This window comes from Rattus rattus, chromosome 6, assembly GCF_011064425.1.
Source record: "Rattus rattus isolate New Zealand chromosome 6, Rrattus_CSIRO_v1, whole genome shotgun sequence".
NCBI lineage: Eukaryota > Metazoa > Chordata > Mammalia > Rodentia > Muridae > Rattus > Rattus rattus.
The window spans coordinates 72,651,573-72,666,066 of NC_046159.1; the positions used below are offsets into that span (position 1 = coordinate 72,651,573).

The 14,494-nt window shown below is 40.3% G+C and overlaps 1 protein-coding gene across 1 annotated transcript in view; it reads right to left on the reverse strand.

Annotated features, from left to right (window-relative positions):
• LOC116904347 (glyceraldehyde-3-phosphate dehydrogenase-like) overlaps positions 1-14,494 on the reverse strand; it is a 31,922-nt gene that overhangs the window by 17,349 nt on the left and 79 nt on the right. The gene's annotated exons all lie outside the window — the stretch shown is intronic.

Consider the following 14,494-nt stretch of genomic DNA (forward strand, 5'->3'; position numbering starts at 1 on the left):
GGTATTTGATGGAGGCTAGACAAAGAAATTGGCAACTGAAGAAGCTACTGCTAGCACTTCCTGATGTGCCTAATTGCATCTGGGGAAGAATTTAGGACCAGGGGTGACACCAGCTCAGAATTAATTTTACGGTGGAATTGCATTTTCTTCCTACAAGATCATTCAGTATTTCACAAGCCTGAAATTTCCCAGTGGGCAGTAATTCTTACAAAATCTCTTCTCCACAGGTTGGCAGCAAGAATGCCAGAGCCAAAAGAAAAACTTGTCTTCCCCTTCCAATGGCGGGTATACATACTTGATAATCAAGAAACAAAATTTTCACCCACTGAATGAGAATGAGTTATGGTTCTATTTTTGTATCACAGCCACTGATGCATTTGACATGTATATAGTGAGTCTTTTGCTATCTTTGCAATATTGTCCCTTTCCTGCCCTGTTTGTGACTCTGTGACCAGACACTAGTGTTCAACTAGTCATTGACTTAGCAAGAAAACATTGCTCATCAATAAATCAGTAGTTGTGCAAGGTCACAAACTCGCAAACAACCCTGTGATCCTTTCCCTCCATCCTTGACAATTCATACCTCTGTAGGTTTCATCCCTGACAGATTGAACAAGACTTCTCAGTATTAAGGTGTATTCTGAGCCCCCAGGTAACCTCCAGAGTAGTAAGTGAATTCTGAGGTTTCTTTCAATGTTAGACAAATGCATATATCCAAATACCTATGCTTGTGCTGTTTAAATACTTGTATCCCCTTTAATGCCAACTTTCTATCTTAAAGTATAAAAAGTAAAGAGTCTCCCACACTTTTATGCCCTACACCCCTATTACACCATATCATATACTATCAAAGAATATTTATGGCATTTTCTTTTTTATCAAAATGTAACTGTCTCATTGCCACTCAGTCATCTATATCTAATCTTAGTAGCTTCACTACAACAGGAAGTACACAGTGAAAACCAATCTCAAATGAAAATAAATGATATATTCTAATTCCATCCATGTGCCTGCAAAATTCAGGATGTCTTTGTTCTTAATAGCTGCATGGTATTCCATTGAGTAATGAACCAGAATTTCTGAATCCATTATTCAGTTGAGAAACATCCGGTTGTTTCTAGTTTTTGACTCTTATGAACATAGTAGAGCATGTGTCCTTGTGATACGGTAGAGCATCTTTGGACATATATCCAGGAGTGGTGTAGTTGGTTATTCCAGTAGAACTATTTCCAATTTTCTGAGAAACCAGCAGATTGATTTCCAGAGTGTTTGTACAAGTTTGCAATCCTACCAGCAATGGAAGAGTGTTCCCCTTTCTCCACATCCCTGATAGCATGTTCTGTGGCTTGAATTTTTTATCTTAGCCATTCTTATTGATGTATGGTAGAATCTGGAGAGGGGGGTGATTTGCATTTCCCTAATGATTAAGGATATTGAGCATTTCTTTGTGCTTCTTAGCCATTCAAGATTCTTCCATTGAGAATTTTTATTTAGCTCTGTACCCCATTTTTTAGGGTTTTTTTATTTTTTAATTGGATATTTTAAATTGGGTTTTATTGCTTGTTGGAGTCTAACTGAGTGAGGTAACTCAGACCCCAAAGGACATGCATAGTATTATTCACTAATAAGTGGGTATAAGCCACAAAGCAAAGATATACCTCACAAACTCATAATACACCCCCAAGACCCAAAGAAATTAACAAGAAAGAAGACCCAAGAGAGGGTGTTAAATCACACTTACAAGGGGGAACGAAATAGTCATAGGAGGCAGAAAGAGGGAAGGAAGTAGGTGGGAGAGTTGGAGGGGAATGAGGTGGGGGCAGGTGTGGGGAAAGAGAAGAGAGAGACCCAAAGGGCCATAAAAATGAATGGAAATCTGCAGCTGGCAGGGTTTGGAGCTTGTGCGGAATCTCCAGGAAATCCCAGATACCTGAGATGGGGAGGCTGCCAGGAGTCAAGGCAGGTAATCTTAGCCAAGATGTCTAACAGTGGGGACACGAAACCTGAAGAGGGCATTTCCTGTAACCAGGCATGACCACCAGTGGACAGATAAGAACATCAACCAACCCACAAAACTTTAGACCCCAAATTTACCAAGAACAAAAATGGAGCAGAGACTAAAGGAATGGCCAAACAATAACCCCCCCAACCTGAAACCCATCCCATGGGCAAGCACCAATCTCTGATATTATTAATGACATTCTGCTATGCTTCCAGGCAGGAGCCTATCATAATGCTCCTCTGAAAGGCTCTATCCAGAAGCTGACTGAAACAGAAGCAGATACCCACAGCCAAACATTGGACAGTGTTCCAGGACTCTTATGGAAGCATTGGGAAAAGGATTAGAGGCCCCAAAGGACATGTGATCTCCACAGAATGACAATAGAATCAACTAACCTGAACCCCTGGGAGTTCTCAGAAACAGTCACAAATCAAGGAACACATATGAAGCAGATGTGCAACTCAGTCTCTATGAGGACCCCCAACTGGAGTGGAGGCTCTCCCTAAATCTGTAGCCTGACTATGGTATCTGTTCCCCAGTAGGGCTGGTTTGTCTGGCCTCAGTGGGAAAAGGATGTGATTAATCTGGTAAAGACTTGATCTGCCAGGGTAGGAGGAATAAGCATGGGGGTCCCATCCTCTCAGAGGAGAAGGGAAAAGGAGAATGGGAAGAGGTTAGATTTTGGAATGTAAATTAATTAATTAAAAAATAAATGAATTAAGCCAATAATTTATGACTGGCATCTCATAAAACTAAAAAGTTTCTGTACAACTAAGGAAACAATCAGGTAAGGTAAGGATCAGTCCACAGAATGGGGGATAACCTTATCAACTACAAGTCTGACAAAGATTACCTTTGTCAGATCTTTAGATCTTCAGAATATACAAAGAAAAAATAATGAAGGAAATAAAGAACCTATTAAGAAAAATGGGCTAGAGTTCTAAACAAAGAATTCTCAATAGAAAACAAAATGACTAACAAATACCTCAAAAAGTGTTCATCATCTTTAGCATAGCAATTAGGGAAAAGGCATGTCAAAAACAACTCTGGGAAACCATCTCACCTCAGTCAGAGTAGCTAAGGTCAACAGAACGACTGACAACAAATTCTGGTGAGGTTATGGGGAAAGAGGAGCCCTCGTTAACTGTAGAAGAGAATGCTAATTAGTTAGCCACTCTGGACATAAATATGGAAAATCCTCAAGAGATATGATTAAACCTACCACATGACTCACCTATACTACTCCTTGGGATGTACAAAAAGGACTCAACATCCAACTACATGGATACTTATTAGCAATGTTCATTGCTGTTCTTTTTGTAATAGCTAAAAAATACAGACAGCCTAAGTGTCCTATAACCAACAAACGAATACTGAAAATGTGTCATATATACACAATGGAATACTATTCAGGTCTAAAGAAAAGTTAAATTCCTAAATTTTCAGACAAGTGGATGGACCCAGAAAAGAGTATATTGAATGAGCTAACCCAAATCCAAAGGGACAAATGCTACATGTTGTCTTTCCTCTGTGGTTCATTGCCCCAAATACTTAGAAGCAGAGCATAAATGTAGAATAAATATATATTTTGTTAGGGGAAAAGAACCTTGCATTCTTCTACATGCAGATATCCAGTTAGACGAGTACCATTTGTTAAAGATGTTTTCTTTTTTCCATTGTATGTTTTTGGCTTCTTTGTCAAAGACTAAGTGTCCATAGGTGTGTGGGTTTATTTCTGAGTGTTCAATTCAATTCCATTGTTCTACCTGTCAGCTTCTGTACCAATACCATGCATGTTTATCACTCTTGCTTAGTAGTACAGGTTGAGGTCAGGCATGGTGACTCCTCCACTGTGTTCATAGCAGTATTATTTGTAACAGCCAGAAACTGGAAACAACGCAAGTGTTGTTTAGCTGAAGAATGGGTACAGAAAGTGTGCTTCATTTACACAATGGCATACTATTCAGCTATTAAAAATAAGAACATAATGAATTTTGCAGATAAATAGATGGAACTAGAAACTACTATCCTGAGTGAGAAAATGCAGACCTATGCATGGTATGTACTCACTGATAAATGGCTGTTAGCTATAAAGTACACAAAACCCACTATACAACCCACAAACCCAAAAAAGTTAAACAAGAAGAAAGATCTTCAAGTGAGGGTATTTGAATCACTTAGAAGAGGGAAGAAAATAACCATAGGCGAAAGAGGAGGGAAGGACTGGTGTAGAAGAGGGGTGGGGAAGGGGAATTGGGACAGAATCAGGAATGGGAAGAGACAGGAGAGACACCCAGAAAGCCAGGAGAATAAATAGAAATCTGCAGCTGCCGGGGTTGGAGGGTGAGGGGTATCTCTAGGCAGTCCCTGAAACCTGCGATGGGGCAGTCTTCCAGAAGTCAATCTAGGGAACCTTAGCCAAGATGTCTAATAGTGGGGACATGGAACCTGAAAAAGCCACTTACAGTACCCAGGCAGGATCCCTAGAGGAGGAATAAGGACACCAATCCACCCATAAAACTTTTGACCCAAAATGTATCCAGTTTACAAAAAATACATGGATGAAGGTGGAGCAGAGTTTGAAGGAATGGCCAACCAATAACAGGCCCAACTTGAAACCCATCCAATGGGTAAGCACAAATCCCTCACACAATTAATGAGTCTGATATGCTTGCACACAGGAGTCTAGCATAACTGTCCTCTGTGAAGCTCTACCCAGCAGCAAACTGAAACAGATGCAGATACAGTCCTCACAGCCAAGCAATGGTCAGAAGTCAGGATCCTTATGAAAGAGTTGGGGGAAGGTTTAAAGGCCCTGGAGGGGATAGAAACCCCACAGGAAGACCAACAGTGCCAACTAACCTGGACCTCTGTGAGCTTTCAGAGAATGAGACACCAACAAAAGAGCATATAAGGCCTGAACTGAGACCTCTGATACATATATAGCAGAGGGCTACCTGGCCCTGCCTCAGTGGGGTAGAGTATGCAGAGAGTTGATGTGCCAGACTGTCCTGCAGGATGGGACACCCAGAGAGCCCTACCCTCTAAGTTGAATGGATGTGGTGGGGGAGAGACTCTGTGAGAGGAGACTGAGTGGGGCAGTCTTTGGGATTAAATAAACAAATTCGTTAATTAAAAACGAGTTTTGGAAATATGTGTGTATTTGAGAATGAGGAGAAGAGTAAGGAAGACCTGGACTGTGCCTTTGGAAACCCAGGATAGCTCAGGCTCTTTCTGGCAACTTTATTTATTTAATTTGATTCTAACAATAATGTAGGTTAAATTAATAGTTTTCATCTCTTCTAAATCACTGTAAGTGAAGCTATTGTCAAAATGGCTACTGAAGTTAAATAATAATTGAGGACTGGAGAGATGGCTCAGCAATTAAAAGTACTTTCTAGCTTTGCAGAAACATCAGGTTCAGGTTCTAATGCACATATAAAGACAACCACTTCTGACTGATTCCTGGGGACCTGGCACTCTCTTCTGGCTTCCTTGGATACAAAACCCACATGTGGTACACAGATATATATATATCTATATATATATGTGTGTGTGTGTGTGTGTGTGTGTGTGGTACACAGATATATATATATATATATGTGTGTGTGTGTGTGTGTGTGTGTGTGTGTGTGTGTGTGCAAAATACACTTATGCATAGAAAACACATAAATTGAAAAGTAACTGTCTCAAAAATTCTGATAAAATTCATAATATCACCAATAAGTGTTATTGAACTTATTGGGGCTTACTATTGTCAGTGACAAAAGTCAATGTAGTATAAAGCTGCATGGTCTCAGTAGGACAGCCTGAGATTGATTCCAAGAACCCATCTGTTAGAAAAATAGAAGCCACTCCTGTGAGTTGCCATGGTGAGCTCATGTACACCCCATACAAACACATTAATTAATAATTTATTAAAACTCAGTATGAAATAATGACATTATTTCCTTCTAAACTGAATTTTAGAAACATTACAATATCATTTGGCCACTTAAAACAGTTAATAAAAATCTAAAAATATCCAAATCAGAGTGATATGTTTGAGACCAATTATGCAGGCTTTTCCCAAGTGTGCTTTTGATATTCCTGAGTCTGTACTCACCTCACAGCTATAAAATCTGATTCTATAAGGGTTTAGAGAAAGGAGAAAAAAGTTGGCAAGAATCCCGGTACCACAGTATACTATGATGTGAGAGGGGATTTGGAATAAGGATGGGTAATTTCCAACCACATCAAAGCCAAGGGGGAAAATTGACCTTGTGTAGAAACCCCAAGAAGCTTCAAAACAGGAGGAGGATATGAACAGCTATTGTGAGCTTCCTGTGTGAATAGCAGTACAAAAATAAAACATCATGCAGGCATTTCTAGGTATCCACATTTCTAGGTCATTAGAGAAAAGGTTATAAAAGTTGTAAACCAAGTGCAGAAAAGAACTTCTGAAAACAAGCAAAGAGTTTCTTGAAAAGGAGCAGCTGGAGTGAGCCACAGAGAATGAAGCAGTCAATGTTCAGTAAGAAAATCCAAGTGAAGTTACAGAGATGGCTCAGTGATTAAGAGCACAGGCTGCTCTTACAGAAGAACAGGGTACAATTCCCAGCGCTTACATAATTGCTTACAAGCACTGGAACTCCAGTCTCAAGAGATATGATGCCCTCTTCTGGTCTCAGCAGATACCAGGCATCCATATCATGTATAGACATGATTTCAAATAAAATACCCATACACAGAAAGTAAATAAATCCTTAAAATTAAAAACCATGCAATTTTTAAAACTTGGAACAAGTTTTTTCCCCAATATATCTAAGAAGATTCTCACACAAACAACACACACACACACACACACACACACACACACACACACACACACACACACACACACACACACACACACACACACACACACACACACACACAAAACAAAAAACATGTTCACCAGATTTTGCATAGTCTGTACATGAAAATCTCTAAGGGGAGTTGAAGTTAAGGGCAAGCTACACTCTTCAGCACAGCACAGGTGCTTTCATTAGCAGGTCTTCTCCTCAGGTGCCTTAGGGAGCAGAGTGAAAAGGAACCCCTTAGTCCACACTGTTGGCAGTCAATGCTTCTGAAGATTCTTGTCTTTTACTGTCTATTGTAATGCTAAGTGTAGGCCTCAAAACCTGAAATCTGCACATAGCCCATGTGACCTGCCCTATAGGCCCCAGTTAATTGTGATTGGTAAATGAAGATGACACAGCCAATAGCTGGAAAGAAGAGATGTAGGTGAGGCTGAGGTTTTCAAGGTTTGGAGAGAGAGAGGACCAGGAGGAGGGAAGGAGCAAGAGGGAGCACCATGGAACAGAAGAAAAAGAATGTGCAGGAAAGGAGAAAGGAGAACCATGATAGGTCAGCTATCATTTATTATGGCTATAATAAATGTGGTCGGTCATGTGGGCTGGCCAATTGGAGCTAAGAGTAACCCAGATGAAACATAGTAAGTAAAATCTTGGGTTATCGATAGGAAAATAGATTCTAAGAGCATGGAGGGCAGGCAGCTGCCCAGCTGTTATGCTGCCTAAGGCATATTAAAAATATAAGGGCTGTGTGGGTCTTTCATCTGGGAACCTAGATGGTCTAAGGCAGGAAGGAAGCCCCAGGCCAGGATTTTTAATACTTTTTTACTACAAATGCTTTTCTACCAGCCCCAGGTGTACTGACCTATAAATGAAATGAGATTATCAATTAAAGAAGGTGACTGAGGCGAAATCAAAGCAAGACTTTTCAAAAGTCCAAGGGTAAAATTCTCAGTCCTTACTCTTGTATGTCACACAGAAGACTTCTATGTCCACCCTCCTCAGTCACCAATAGAGAGCTTGAATGATGGCCATTCGTTTGCAATAAATAACTCAATAAAATGTGAATAATAATCATACTCCTTTTAAAATATGGAATAGACATTTTCTTTTTAGGTAAAAATTAATCATCAAGGATGAGTAATTTCATAGGGTTTGAATATAGCTATTTTCTGATCAGTAGAAAAATTGACCTGACTCCAAGACTCTAAGAAAATAACAGTCTTTTTGATCAAGGAGAAAGTTTATTTTGAAGTAATAGAAAAATGTCCTCAACGGACGTAAAAATAACTACTAGGAGTCAGCACAGAAAGACAGGAGGTCATGTCAGACAGGGAAAGAGTCTGTGAGGGTTGAGCTATGGACAAGCTGACATGGGGACAAGCATCAGAATTCAGTGGCTACAGCCACATTTGAAAATGTGAAAATTTATTTTATTTGTTTTGAGTCAAGGTCTCAAGAAGTCCCAGCTAACTTTGAATTCAGTATGTAGCCAAAGTTGACTTTAAATTTTTGTTTCTTCTGTCTTTACCTCCAAAGTGCTGGAATTACATACACACATCAGCATACCTAGGATGCAAAAAATCGGCTTGGATTGAACCCAAAGCTTTGTGCATGCTAGGCAAGAACCCTACCAACTGAGCTACAACCCAGTCCAGAAAGTTGATTTTTAAGCAGAGGGAAGCATATAAACCTCGGTGGCCATGGAAGAAGCATAGAATTGGAGAAGCAGCTGACTCTGGACAATGCTGTAGCAGAAGTCAAGGAGACCTAATGAAATACTGATACAAACACCTGGGGTTCAAATCTTATTCCATTTCTGCAACTGTGCAGACAGAGGCTGCAGAATCCTAATGGATCGTGTCTAGTTACTTCACTATCTAATGAAAAGTGTACCCGCTGTCTCAAGAGACTAGTTTTTTCCCCATAATGTTTGCTTCTCACTCTTCTACACACCCCATAGCAAAATATGCACTCATGCAACTGATCCTGATGTCTTCTGTTTCTTCATCCTGATGTATGATAGCAGGTTCCTTCTAGACAAGCCAGTTATTCTATACTTACAGATAGGTCACCACATGTGAGACTTAATAGAATGCTAAAGAGGGAAGTAGAGAAAAATCTTGCACAAGCCAATAAAAATGATTAGAGCAGGGCTGGAGAGATGGCTCAGTGGTTAAGAGCACCCGACTACTCTTCCAGAGGTCCTGAGTTCAATTCCCAGCAACCACATGGTGGCTCACAACCATCTGAAGACAGCTAATAGTGTACTTATATATAATAAATGAATAAATCTTAAAAAAAAAACGATTAGAGCAAATCTGTTTTTCACATCTTTGAATCTATAGACATGTTTAGTTGTCGTCCCTATCTTAGTCAGGGTTTGTATTCCTGCACAAAACATCATGAGCAAGAAAGAAGTTGGAGAAGAAATGGGTTATTTAGCTTACACATTCACATTGCTGTTCATCAACAAAGGAAGTCAGGACAGAAACTCACACAGGGTAGAAACTTGGATCAGGATCTGATACAGAGGCCATGGAGAGGGGCTGCTTACAGGATTGCTTCTCCTGGCTTGCTCAGCTTGCTTTCTTATAGAACCTAGGACCACCAACTCAGGGATGGCACCACCCACAATGGGCCCATCCACCCTTGACTACTAATTGAGAAAGTGCCTTACAGCTGGATCTCATGGAGGCATTTTCTCAAGGGAGGCTCCTTTCTCTTTGATAACTCCAGCTTGTGTCAAGTTGGCACACAAAACCGGCCAGAACAGTCCCCCTCAAGGTCCATGCATTACAGCAATGGAGGACTGGCTCAATTTGGCATGGTCCTGCCAGGACTGAAGAGCTGCCTTACCTAGAATTCTTAGTGGGTTGTTCACTTTGCACCTCACTAATTGGAGGCCCATGGACATAGATGATTTCACAAAATCAAGCTGTAAGAATGACCGGTTTCATTTCATGCCAAGACAGCTGAAGGAAGAAAGAATTTCGGTGTCTAAGCAAAATCTAGGGTAATATTTTTAATACCATTTTAACATATTTTGTTATTTCTGTAAGAACATACATTATTCTTTGAAAATTTCATCCAGGAATACAAGATGTTTGGATCAATTATAATTGCCCACTATCTCTCTCAAACTCAAGGTCCACCAACTTATCTCCTTTGTAGATTCATTTCCTTATTATCATATTATATAATATATATCATAAATAAACCCTATAATGTTGTTATTGCTATCAATTGCCCCCAAGTCTAATTACTGCTGACTATATACGAGTGGGTATCGGGTCATTCAGTGGGCATGGACTACCTACCCATGGCTCCAAGCAAAAAAATGCTACTGTCCCTCCACTAGCAGCCATCAACTACCAATAACTTCTTGGCTACAGGTAGATTCTCTAGAGCCTATCCCTATTCTGTGATGAATTTTTAAACTGGATTGGTGACTTCATGATCAGAAGTAACATTTACTGCCTTTCTGCTTAAGTTCAAACTCATAGATTCTTCCTGCTCTTTACCCATAATGCTCCCTTTGATGGTGGGAGGATCTTTAGAGTGAGATTTTTAATATTTCTCTCTCCCTCTCCTTCTCCCTTTCCCCTTCCCTTTATCCCCTCATCTTCCCCTTCCCTCCCTTCCCCCTCGCCCCCTCCTCCCCATCTCCCCTCTCTTTCTCTCAGGAATGGATGGATAACACATGTAGGAGTCCCTGCAGAGAACAGAAGGGGGCACCAAATCCCCTGGAGCTGGGGATAGAAATGGGTATTTTGAGGTGCTGATGCTGAAGCTGAGACTAATGCTGAAGCTGCAAGATACACAATATTTATAACTCTGAACTATCCCTCCAAGCTATGTTGAGTGGGCTATTTAAGAGTATGTACTAGAGGATCTTCAAACATCACAGAATGCGGTAAAGCAAAATGTTCAGGACATGATTAAACTTGGGGGGTGCACACATGGATGTTAAAAGAACCTTATTTATTCAGTCACTTCATGTTCATCAGAGCCATGAGGTATAGGAATAAGAGAATTTTTTCAAACTTTAAGATTAGAATTTTGTGAGGGAAGCGATCCATCTAATCAGGGGCCTGAGGAAACTTTGGAGGCTTTGGATACATTGTTTTTACTTTTTAAATGGTTCAATTATAAGACATCTTCCATGAGGTTATACACAAGAGCAGCTTCTCTTCAGATTAAATAAGGGAACTGATTCTCCCTATGAACAGAAATCATTTCCTATGCTGCTCAAGCATTGGCTACTCCACTGGGAGAAACTTCAGGCTACCTAATTCTAACAAGGTGGGTGAATTAAATCTGGCCAGAGAATTACCACTTCTGACATGGTCATGTAAGTAGCAATTCGCATGATACTGTTTATGCTTTCTTTGGTCAGGAACTTTTCTTTGTGCTGTATTCATCATGAAGACCTGTGGAATGGAAAAATTTTAAGCTAGTTCATTTCCAAGAATAGTGGTTTCAATAGTGAGTTAGCCAATTTATAAGAAATGCAGGCATGGGGAAGGAGCAGAGACTGAGGGAATGGCCAACCAATAACTGGTCCCCCAACTTGAGACCTATACCATTGGGCAAGCACCAATCCCTAACACTATTAATGATACTGTTATGCTTGCAGGCAGGAGTATAGCATGACTGTCCTCTGAGATGCTCCACCCAGCAGCTGATTCAGACAGATGCAGACACCCACAGCCAAACAGTGGATGGAGATTGGGGAAGAATAAGAGACAATTTCAGCACCTGAAGGAAATGGGAACTCCACAGGAAGACCTATAGACTTGCACTCTTGAGGTTCTCAGAAACTGAACTACCATCCGAAGAACCTAGGCCTTCCCACACGTATGTAGCAGACGTACAGCTTTGTCTTCACATTGGTCTCAAGTAACTGGAGCAGAAGCTATCCCAAAAGCTGTTGCCTGCCTGTATTTTTCTAGACAAACTGCCCTGAATGGCCTCAATTGGACCTCTCAGAAACCTGAAGTGCCAGGGTGAGGGGTTACAGCTCAGAGGAGAAGGAGGTAAGGGTTGTGGGAGGGCATGACGGAAAGGGGACCAGTGAGCAGGATGTAAAGTGAATAAGTAAAAAAATAAATAAAAATAAAATAAAAAAATAGTGGTTTACAAAGAACATTGAAAATGTTCTGACATGTTGGAAGGGAAAGAGCTACTCGAATTTCAGGAATCTTTAGACACTGCATCGGGCACAACAGCTTCACTTCAGAGATGGCTGCAGCCAGATTTTTGTAAGACCACAATAACACATGAGCAGAAAAATAGAACACACATCTGGCTACACACACCACTCACAGAAATGCTCATTAAAAGACTGACCAATTAGCCTATAGACAATGCAGTAATTAACACCCTCACAGCTGGAAAAGAGAATAGTTCAAATGAAATTCCGTCCAAGGCACTTGAAGGATAATTATGCATGAAATATAAAATCAGTCACTGCAGAGTTCACAATTACAATCAGCAAGAGATTTAAGGCTTTCTTTCCCCCAAAGATAGAACAAGCAAGAAACAAATGTAACAGGTGATTAATACCAACCCGGGCAGCAGCTTTCTGTGAAAGCAACCCTCCACTCTAATTAAACATCTAAATCCAAACTTTGGCCTAGTACTAAGTCACTGGTTGGATTCTTGTAATTTTCAACATGTCTTATTATTGCCCATGGAAGCGAAGCAAATACATGTACTCCTGATTTTAGCTCAGGCAACTGCTTGCTGTATAACACAACCCCAAGCAACAGCCTGTGAGACACACCTACAGTTCAGCATGCCAGACGATCCTCTTAGACTGTCCCCCAACTTTCAACATGCCTAATTCATTCATCAGAAAACAGCATGATTGGACTTCTCAGCTTTATATGACTATGGATTCTTCTATTAATGGTGAAATGTATTTGCTATTGACATCGGTTCTTTCCCATCAAAATACAGACCAAGTGTATTTCAAACAAATTTCAACTTGAAGATCACATGTCCGCATTAATTTTTAAATATGACTAGCATAGGACTTTGTTTTTCATTTTCATTAATAAAATCTACAAAAAAGTTCAAGGAACATTCCCTGGATTTCTTGTAGACAGGATAGATTTGGAGTGGGTTGGTGTCCCTATTGCTCTATTGGGGTTCCTGCCTGGCTACAGGTGGTGGCCTATTCAGTTTCTATATCCCCTTAAGAGGAGGGAGGAGGGGTTGTGGGAGCGGATGACCAGGAGTGGGGATGGGGATTAAGATGTAAAGTGAATTTAAAAATTAAAATTAAAATTAAAAAAGAAAAAGTCAAGATCATCAGAAACTTAAGTGCCTCCCTTATCTGAAGTCCCTGTCATGTCCTCAGGATGCCCCCTCTGTCTATCCCAGTCAGTTGCAGATTTCCCATCATTCTCATGGCCATCTGGCCATCTTTCCTGTCTTTCCCCACACCTGATCCGGAACCACCCCCATTTCCCTTCCCATCTCCTCTTGCACCCTGTTCCTTTAAGATACTTCATGAGGGTAGACATAAATCACCTCAATCAAACCAACTTAGGTTCTTCCAAGACTGATGGATTATGGATGATTGTGTCTATCAAGTTCATCAAAATAGGATGTGCCTGGGAGATTAGGGAGCACACCTCAGGGTATGCGTGTAATGTTTCCAAGCACAATTAACAGTGAACATGATGGATAGAATAAAAGAAGACAATGGAGAAGGTATGAGACTCAGTTATTCTCTCTCTCTCTCTCAACACACACACACACACACACACACACACACACACACACACATATACCACCACCACCACCACCACCACCACCCCCATCACTATCAGTATCATTTCTCTCACATACTCACACAGCACCAACACCATCATCATCGTCGTCGTCGTCATCATCATCATCATCATCATCATCATCATCATCTTATACACATATATCATCATCATAATCATCATCATCTCTCATATGCACATATATAACCACCACCACCATCATCATCATAATCATCATCATCATCTCTCATATGCACATATATGACCACCACCACCATCATCATCATAATCATCATCATCATCATCTTTGTCATCATCATTATCCCTCCCAACTTTTGTCCTCTCTTTGTCTCCCCACTTCTTATTTCTGCATATAACATGTGACTTGATCTGCTCCATCCTAACCCCACCCTGTGATTGGAACTTCTGAAATCATGCGCAAAAAACTGTAATTCCACCTTTTAAGTAGTCCTGTCAAGTATTTTGGCACTGTATGAAAGCTAATACACTTATTCAACTACAAATGCTCTCCGAGGAATTACACCTGGTAGTATCTTTAAGAAACTTTTGAGATTTTTTTCTCCCTCCATCGAATGAAGAATCATAAAATCAATAAAAAGAAATTCCTCACTGCTTATTCTATTTACCAGATGCTATATTTATACTCATAGATATAACAAGTAATCTAAATTGAATGCTTTATTGTACAAGTGATTGGGATGGCATATGATAGTGTTTTACTTATCTTAATATTTTCTATAAAGAAGAACATATAACTCCTACTCGTCTTCATTTTCATTCCTTATATGGTTTAGGTGTAATATGCTTCTCTGTAACTCCCTCCTGACTGGGAAGACTTCACGCTTAGATACTAA